Genomic DNA, 10,300 nt, shown 5'->3' with positions numbered 1-10,300 from the left:
CAAGGAGAAGGACATTACCGAGCATCGGGCGGCCGGGTACTTGGCGAAGGAAATCGCCCACCGTCTTCCAGCCCAGGGGCAAGTCGTCCCCACACCGAAGCCCAACGAGAGGGTGGTATTCCTCCCTCATTTCCTCCGCGGACTAGGGTTTCCACTCCAACCTTTCTTCCGCGGGCTGATGTACTATTACGGGATAGACTTCCATGATCTATCCCCGAACTCTTTCCTCAACATCTCGGTGTTTATCGTCGTTTGTGAGGCCTTCCTCCGCATCCAACCCCACTTTGGGTTGTGGCTCAAAGTCTTCAATGTGAAGCCTAAGGTGGTGGATAGCCAGCACGCGGAGTGCGGAGGCGCTATGGTGAGTAAGCTGACCAATATCTCCTGGCCAAAAGGCACTTTCGTGGAGATTGTCAAGGAATGGCATAAATAGTGGTTCTACATCACTGAGCCCCGCGGCGCCAACTGGGTCGTAGCTGCCGAATTGAATTCCGGCGCTCCAATGCGGCTCACCTACTAGGTTGAGAAGAGCCTGAATTGGTCTTCATCAGATGAGCTGATAGCACTACAGACGTGCGTTCAGAGCATGGTGGATAAAGACGTCAAGCTTGTCGACATAATACAAGTGATGCTGGTTCGCCGGATCCTCCCCTACCAAAGCCAAAAATGCCCCCTTTGGGAGTTCAATCCGAAGAGGCACCATACCTTGGAGAGGCTCTTCTAAACAACTCACGAAGATGCCTGGAAGTTTCTTTTCAAGGGCAACGAGATACCGCTAGCCACATATTCGGACCACGGGCACGATATTAACCACCCCGCCAGCGAGGTAAGTTTTCAACGCATCCTCTACTTGTTTGTTTCAAGGATGATATCTAAGCTTTTATTATCATTGCTTCTCCAAGACTGGATGGAGAGGGCGAAGCGGATCCAGTGTCTGGCTCCGCTACCTGAAGAACCAGTCATACCGCGTTTAGCGAAGATGCTGGTGCCGGTGCCCTATACGGCGCCGGTGAAGAAGGCCATGGGGAAAGACAAGGGGGTCCCGAGTGGCCCCCGCCGCAAGGGCGCTTCGGACACGACGTCTGAAGACAAGACCCGCTCCTCTGTCGCCGAAGATGACGACGATGAGGAGGAGGAGGGCGATTCTCCCCTGATGGGGGGAGGAAGAAGAGGGCGGCCTCCACAAATCTGGAGGCGCAAGCGCCCAAGAGGGGGAAAGGTCCCCTGGTGGATAACTCCGCATGGGACGTCGAAAGCGGCCCGGAGCAAAGCCTCCAGACTAAGCCCCTGGTAGCCTCGTGAGTACTAAGAACCCACACTCATTTATTTATCTGGCCTCTTCACCCTATGGCATTAATATGGTTAATCGTGTTATTGCAATCCGGCCCATGACAGCCCCCAACGATCCTCGTCAAGAGGCTCGTTGCATTCGAAGGCAATGGCCAACGAGATACCGCTAGTCGCTCACTCTCCCAAGGCCAAGGGAGATGACGAGGTACTGTCCCAAAGGACCTTCCCAGGCCAGGGAGATGTTCAGGAGGCCGTCGTGGTGGCACCGGGAGGCAAGACCCCGGCTTCCGGACACATGGGGGAGCAGATCCCCATGGTGACTGGAGGCCTCGATCAGTTCGGCCCCCAGCCAAATACGATTCTGGAGACCCATGCGGCTCCGGAATCTGGCGAGCAACCTCCTTCAAAAGAAGGGGGTGTGCCTGTCCCAGCGGTGACCTCTGTCCAACCGGAGGCACCGGATAATCTACTGGTAGCACTACGAGGCGCTTCCATTGTGGAAGAACACCGTATCCTTACGGGTACAGCGATTGAGAAGGTTCAATCCGTCAAGAGCGGCCTGTTGATAAGTTTTGAGGTAAGCGGCATTTAACCGAGAAAATCCCAATATAGACAGTAGCCCTTGAGACACTGTGTGGTGTTCGGAAAGAGAAGCCAGACAGAGGATCAATGAAATTTCACAAGAAACTAACTAAAATGTGTCTGATTCGAATAAGCAGGCTTCGCTGCTGGCTGCGACCTCTCACACTGCCGAAGTCTCTGGACTAAAGCAGAAACTAGAGCGGGCCGAAGAAGAGCTTGGCCAGGCGAGGAAGCAGCTGGAAGACCAGCAAGGTATGTAATGGCTCGCTATATATTTGGAAAGAGTAAATGATGTATACTGACCGTAGTGTCATTATATGTGTAGGGGCGATGACCGAGGTCGAGGCCCTGAAGAAGGCCCTGGCCGAAGCCGAGGGGAAAGCTGTCCAGGAGCAGGCCACTCGCAAAAGTTGAAGGCCCGGCTGAACGAGGTCCAGCAAGAGCTCCAGGACATGGTGAAGAAGTACGAGACCCTGGAGGGCGATGTTTCGGCTCTAGAGACTGAACTCTCCAAGGCTCGTCAAAGCGCGGAAGCGGCCCGGGTTGAAGCCCAGGGTGCCCTCCAGGAGATCCAGGAGGCCAGGAAGATCGCGGCAGGTAAGGCGTTTAGTATGCAAAGCAAATATATGAAGAAGAAGTATTTCTTACTAACCCGGATTCAGAGTTCTCCAGGAGCCTTCGCAGATCTTCCGCGCAGTGTGTCCGACGCCGCGGAGTTCTTTCGAGCCGAAGAAGGGAGCTCCACGGACAAATTGTTCTGGTCACAGTATCTTGCACCAGAGCATCCCGTGCCCTTCACCGATTAGCTGAAACAGCTGGTGGAGCTGCATAGGGTGGCCGAACTAGCCATGAAGGATTTGATAATCCGGCTGTGGCCAGCCGAAGTTATGCCCGGCAGCTACTTCGGACTCGTGAAGCGGCTGCTGAACGCCAGTCCTCGGCTGGACATCGTCAAGCGATCAGCCTGCATTGAAGGTGCACGCATGGCCTTCGCCCGCTGCAAGATGTGGTGGGCGAAGATGGACGCCGTCGAGCTGACCAAGGGGCCACCAGAGGGCAAGGAGCACCGCACACCCGAACGCTATTTTGCAGATGTCCTAGAGGGGTCTCGCATTGTAGCAACGCAGTGTGGGCAAGACATTATTTTTGAATGAATGCATTCATGTTGTCTTTGCCTTGTATGATGAGACAAAACTGTTATGTAATATAATGCTTGTTATGTTTTAAATTTTACCTCCTGTGTGGCCATGTTGTATGAAATCTGAGGGTTGGCCAGTCATCGCCTTCTGCCCCCACGTAGGAAATACAGAGGTGTTCGGGATGGAATCTAAACAATCTTGATCCAATTATATGGTCCTTGAAGGAGTTGTTTAGCGCAACGAACCAGGCAATCGGACTATGCAGCTTGAACGCCCTCACTTAGCCATAGGAGTTTGACAATAAAAACATAGGCACAACCCCTAGTATTCGAACTAGAGTGCTATAAGCGTCTGATTGGGAAGTACCGATCCTTCGCGTAATGCGGAAGAAATCTCCAACGATTTGCAACCTCCGAACAACTGACCAGCTCTCGCCGCATCATGATAGTCAGTTTTCGGCTTTCTCTACTGAGGTGGTCCTTTGGATAAACCAAGGCACAATCGCAGTAGTTCTCCCTTTACTACCTTAGCCGATATAGCAGAACATAAGGTAGCAAGCACAGGAGCCGGGCAACCTAACTATTGACCAAAGACATGATTCAGAGCCAATGCATATAGTGCTAAATTCGGGGTGCTGAACTATACTATAAAAAGTGTTCAGACTTTTGTTGCCGTATTGTGGGGTGCTATGAAGCCCCTGGCAAATATCAAACATACCAAAGTGTACAGGTGCTACCTGATAGGGTTACCCACAGGAAAGAAGAAGAGAAAAAAGAAGGAAAAAAGAAAGAAAACAGAAAGGGTGCAAAAGGTGATAAGCTGGGGCTTTAAAGCTCCAGCTGTGAACTGTTTTCATTGTAATTTGATTAATACGTCGAGGCGCATTGATACAAGTAGTGCGATAAGCAACAGGCTATTTAATATGCCAAAAACCAAGGGAGAGCTGCATGTGGGTCCTGAAAAACAGGTAGAGTGATTGTTAACAAAACCACCTTGAAAATCCCCCGTACGTCTGCGTTTCTCGCTGTCTTGGTGTGTTTATCCTTCAAGAGGGCTGGTGATCAGGCCATCCGATGGGGCCTGCGGGATTGAAACCTGAAAAGGAAATGAATAAAAGTGAAAGTATGTGTGTATCCGGTGCCAGTTGAGCCGTATTGTGGATCACAAACTAGCTATGCCTTCGTCGATGCCCATGGAATTTTGAGTGCGTAGTTATGTACGTGTGGTGCAAATGCCACTACTTGACCAGGACTAAGACGAAGGCCGAATTGCTAGTCTAGCTCCTGACGAGCCGACCTGTCCTGCCGCAGGGTAGTTCAGACCCTCTTGACGGTGTCCGTGGGCTCGGCAGCCGAATTAAGGTTCTACTTGAGAAGGCCGCTCTGTACTTCTGATGCTACGGCAGTTGTGTGCTCTTATGTATGGAGGGAGCGTTCCGTATTTCCATTAACTGTTATGACGCCACGTGGACCGAGCATCTTGAGCTTGAGATAAGCATAATGTGGCACTACGTTGAATCGGGCGAATGCGGTCCGTCCGAGCAGTGCGTGATAGCCGCTGCGAAAGGGGACTATGTCGAAGATTAACCCCTCGCTTCGGAAATTGTCCGGAGATCCGAAGACAACCTCGAGTGTGTTTGAGCCCGTATAGCGGGCCTCTACACCTGGTATGACTCCTTTGAAGGTAGTATTTGTGGGTTTGATCTGTGATGGATGAATGCCCATTTTGCGCACTGTATCTTGATAGAGCAAGTTGAGGTTGCTGCCATCGTCCATCAGGACTCGCGTCAGAAGGAACCCATCATTTATTGGGTCCAGGACCAGTGCGGCTGAACCGCCATGACGGATAATGGTCGGATGGTCCCGCCGATCAAAAGTGATCGGGCATGACGACCATGGATTGAATTTTGGGGTGACTGCCTCTATCGCGTAGACATCCCTGAGTGCACGCTTGCGCTCCCTCTTGGGGATGTGGCTAGCGTATATCATGTTCACCATTTTGACCTGAGGGGGAAACTTTTTCTGTCCCCCTATGTTCGGCGGCCGGGGCTCCGTGTTGTCGTCTTTGCTTTGCGATCCCTGATCCTTGTTTTCGGCATTTAACTTGCCGGCCTGTTTAAAAACCCAACAAGCTCTGTTGGTATGATTGGGTGGTTTGTCTGGGGTGCCATGAATCTGGCACGGACGATCCAGTATGCGGTCCAGGCTAGATGGGCCCGAATTGTTCTTTTTGAACGGCTTCTTCCGCTGACCAGACTTAGAGCCACTGAATCCAGCATTGACCGTCATATCCTCGGTGTTGTCATTGTTATTTCGATGCTTGTACCTGTTGCGTCGAGACTTGTCGGTACTATTTTTAGCTTTAGGGGTGCCGATGTTGCCTGTATTGTTTTTGCTACGGGCCAGCCAACTATCTTCGCCCGCGCAAAACCGGGTCATGAGTGCCATGAGGGCCGCCATGGATTTTGGATTCTCTTGGCCGAGGTGGCAGGTGAGCCATTCGTCGCGAATGCTGTGTTTAAAGGCTGCTAGGGCTTCGGCATCCGGACAGTCGACTATCTGGTTCTTTTTTAGTTAGGAACCTACTCCAGAATTTCCTGGCGGACTCTCTGGACTGTTGAACTATATGGCTTAAGTCATCGGCGTCCGGAGGTCGAACATATGTACCTTGGAAGTTATCAAGGAAGGCTTCTTCCATGTCCTCCCAGTTGCCGATGGAGTTTTTGGGCAGGATGTTCAACCAGTGTCGTGCTGGTCCTTTGAGTTTCACGGGGAGGTATTTAATGGCATGAAGGTCATCGTCGCGGGCCATATGAATGTGGAGAATGAAGTCTTCGATCCATACCGCGGGGTCTGTGGTGCCATCATATGATTCTATATTCACGGGTTTGAACCCTTCTGGGAATTCATGTTCCATGACTTCGTCGGTGAAGCAATGAGGGTGTGCGGCGCCTCTATATTGGGCCGTATCATGATGTAGCTCTGATGGGGTCCGTCTGCGGCTTTCAGCCCGTGCATGACTAGGTTTTTCACGTCCGAACAGATGATCGTCATCGCGTGTCAGGGCACGTCCTCGCGATCCGTAGATCGATCTGGTATGTCCTGCTTTACAGTTTAGGTCATGTTGAAGGTCATATGTATGACCATGAGCTGATTTACCTCTGCCTCTATGATGAGGCGGTGCGGGCTGGTGTTCGGCTTGAGTTGCCGCTTTGTCCCGGCCAAGTGGTGGTCGGTCAGCCGCATTGCGTGATGGTGGTATGTGTTCCGGAGCCTCGTCGTCGAACTAAGGTAGTAATTTGCGCTTCGGGTAGCTTTTGGCCGGGCGCTTGAGGCCGTATTCTTCGGCTGCTAGGACGTCAGTCCATTTATCATTGAGCAGATCTTGGTCAGCTTGAAGCTGCTGCTGCTTCTTTTTCAGGCTCCTTGCAGTGGCCTCAGGCACGATGATGAAATCCTCGGTGCCGAGGCTCGCCTCATCCTCGAAGAGCGGAAGATAATTACTATCCTCCGAGTCCTCGTGTGTGGCGTATTTACCAGGGCTAACCTGCCCATCTTCCCGTTCATCCTATTCGGTAGCTGCGTCAACGGGGTCTTCGTTGTCTTCGGCACCTTTCGGGGTGTTATCTTCTCCTGTGCCGGTGTTGCTATCTTTACTGCGGCGTGACTTAGAGCGGCGCCGCTAACGCCGGCATTTCCATTGTATCTCATGAGGTTTATCCTCAACTGGATCTTCTTTGTCATCATCGCTGTTCTCCTTTGGTGCATCCACCATGTATACATCGTACGAGGAAGTGGCCATCCAGCGTCTGGTGAATGGCGGGTCCTGGGCCTCTTCTTGTCCGGCATCGTCGTCCATACCGTCGATGTCGTCGGAGCCATAATCGAGCATGTCAGTTAAGTCTTCGACAGTGGCTATGAAGTGGGTGGTGGGTGGGGAGCGAAATTCCCTGTCATCAGCTTCTAGTTCGAACTGGATACAGTTCGGCTGTGAAGCCCCCGCTAAGGATAGATTTTTTTAATGAATTCAGCACGTCGCCCAAGGGTGAGTGACGGAAGATGTCTACGACACTGAGTTAGGTGATCGATAAACGATCAAGTTCAGCGTCCGCGAACTCACACGGTTCGGAACTTATTGCCGGAGAAGAGTCCGGAGTTCTAGTGACACAGACATCGTGTGAGGGTAAGTCCATGTGCGGCTCCAACGCAAGGGAATTTGTGGCCTCCGTGGTGGGGTTGAGCCTCTGGTCCTTGGATGGCGCGGTATGCTCCGGATCTAAGGCCATAGCGGTTACAGGAGCAATCTCCTGGATGCGGTCCGATGACAGATTTAGGTCATAACTATCGGGGTGACCAGGAGTGGTTGCCGCGGTCTCGAATCCAGCGAAGATCAAGTCTCCACGGATGTCCGCAATGTAGTTCAAGCTCCCAAATTTGACCTGGTGGCCAGGGGCATAGCTATCGATCTGCTCCAGATGGCCAAGCGAGTTGGCCCGCAGTGCGAAGCCGCAGAACACAAAGATCTGTCTAGGGAGGAAGGTCTCGCCTTGGACGGCATCGTTGTTGACGATTGAAGGGGCCATCAAACCTTTTGAGGACGGCACAATGGAACTCTCTATGAAAGCACCAAGTCAGTGTCAAAACTGGCGGATCTCAAGTAGGGGGTCCCAAACTTTGTGTCTAAGGTCGATGGTAGCAGGAGACAAGGGACACGATGTTTACCCAGGTTCGGGCCCTCTCTATGGAGGTAATACCCTACATCCTGCTTGATTGATCTTGATGAATATAAGTATTACAAGAGTTGATCTACCACGAGATCGTAATGACTAAACCCTAAAAGTCTAGTCTGGCTATGATTATGATTCAGCCTATCTACGTACCTAGCCCTCCGGTTTATATAGACATGGGAGGGATCTAGGGTTACACAAGGTCGCCAACTGTAACGCCCACGATGCGGCTATATCTCCCACGTGTCGAAGCACGACTTAGAGGCATAACCGCATTGTAAGCAATGTCGCAAATGAGGTAATCTTCACACAACCCATGTAATACATAAGGGAAGGAGATACATAGTTGGCTTACAATCGCCACTTCACCCAATACATGAATTAAGCATTATATCATCCAGATACAAACAAGGTCCGACTACGGAACCAGAATAAAAGAAGACTACCCCAAATGCTACACAGATCCCCGATCGTCCCAACTAGGCTCCAGTACTGATCAACTGAAACAAAACAACACAATGAACGAGATCTTCATTGAGCTCCTCTTTGAGCTCGGTTGCGTCACCTGCACGGTATCATCGGCACCTGCAAACTGGTTTTGGATGTATCTGTGAGTCACGGGGACTCAGCAATCTCACACCCTCGCGATCAAGACTATTTAAGCTTATAGGTAGGGAAAAGGCATGAGGTGGAGCTGCAGTAAGCACTAGAATATATGGTGGCTAACATACGCAAATGAGAGAGAGAAGAGAAGGCAAAGCACGTTCAAGAATCTATGATCAAGAAGTGATCCTAGAACAACCTACGTCAAGCATAACTCCAACACCGTGTTCACTTCCCGGACTCCGCCGAGAAGAAACCATCACGGTTACACACACGGCTGATGTATTTTAATTAAGATAAGTTTCAAGTTTTTTACAACCGGACATTAAAAAATTCCCATCTGCCCATAACCACGGGCACGGCTTTCGAAAGATCATATCCCTGCAGGGGTGCCCCAACTTAGCCCATCACAAGCTCTCACGGTCAACGAAGGATATTCCTTCTCCCAGGAAGACCCGATCAGACTCAGAATCCCGGTTACAAGACATCTCGACAATGGTAAAACGAAACCAGCAAAGCCGCCCGATGCGGCGACAATCCCGATAGGAGCTGCACATATCTCATTCTCAGGGCAACACCGAATAGGTCAAGCTACGAGTAAAACCAACCCTCAAGTTTCCCCAAGGTGGCCCCGCAGGCTGCCCGTTTCAGACCAACACTTAGAGAAGCACTGGCCCGGGGGGGTTAAATAAAGATGACCCTTGAGTCTGCAGAACCCAAGGGAAGGTGGTAGGTTGTTAGTGCAAATGGTAAAACCAAGGTTGGGCCTTGCTGGAGGAGTTTTATTCAAGGCGAACTTTCAAGGGGTTCCCATTATAACCCAACCGTGTAAGGAACGCAAAATCAAGGAACATAACACCGGTATGACGGAAACTAGGGCGGCAAGAGTGGAACAAAACACCAGGCATAAGGCCGAGCCTTCCACCCTTTGCCAAGTATATAGATGCATTAATTAAATAAGAGATATTGTGATATCCCAACAATAATCCATGTCCCAACAAGGAATAAACTCCAATCTTCACCTGCAACTAGCAACGCTATAAGAGGGGCTGAGCAAAGCGGTAACATAGCCAAACAACGGTTTGCTAGGACAAGGTGGGTTAGAGGTTTGACATGGCAATATGGGAGACATGATAAGAAAGTGGTAGGTATCGCAGCATAGGCATAGCAATAGAGCGAGCATCTAGCAAGCAAAGATAGAAGTGATTTCAAGGGTATGGTCATCTTGCCTGGGATCCCGCAAGGAAGAAGAACGAGTCCATGAAGAAGATAAATGGACGTAGCCAACAGATCCTCACAAATGCTACGTTACCGGATTACCAAGAAGTACACCGGAAAGAAAGCAAACAACATAGTAAACAATCATCACATAAGCATGGCACGATGCGCAAACAAGTATGATGCATGTCCGGTTTAATGAGGCATGGCATGGCAAAATGCACAAACAATCCTACAAATTAAGTGGAGCTCAACATGCAACTCCGTTGCATATTGACGAAACACCACATTCAAGTTATTTAGTTCGATCTCGTTTATGTACCCAACAATATTAAATGTTGTTAAACATGGCAAGAGGGTGAAGCAAATGAAAACTACCTATCTAGGCAAGTTTAAATGAGGCCGGAACAACAAACAACAAGTCCGGAAAACCCTCATATGCATATATTGGGTTTGGTACTGTACTGCCCTAAACCATATTTTATAGTTGTTAAACATGCAAAGTGATGTCACCATGTTAAACTAGGCATTTTACTACCCCATTTACATATAAAATTTGTTAAATTTGGAGCTACGGTTATTTAGTTATGAAATAAATCATTTTAGCATGTTATTTAAGAAAATTCAAATAAACAGCATTTTAAGCATTTTAAACATGGATGAAAATGACATATTATTAAACTAGATAAAATTCTAAGCAAGTTTCATATATAAATTATTTAGATTCCATGCACGGTTGTGA

Source organism: Triticum urartu, chromosome 2 (genome assembly GCF_003073215.2).
Source record: "Triticum urartu cultivar G1812 chromosome 2, Tu2.1, whole genome shotgun sequence".
Lineage (NCBI taxonomy): Eukaryota > Viridiplantae > Streptophyta > Magnoliopsida > Poales > Poaceae > Triticum > Triticum urartu.
The sequence above is the reverse complement of the archived record's forward strand: the minus strand, read 5'-3'. Positions refer to the sequence as shown.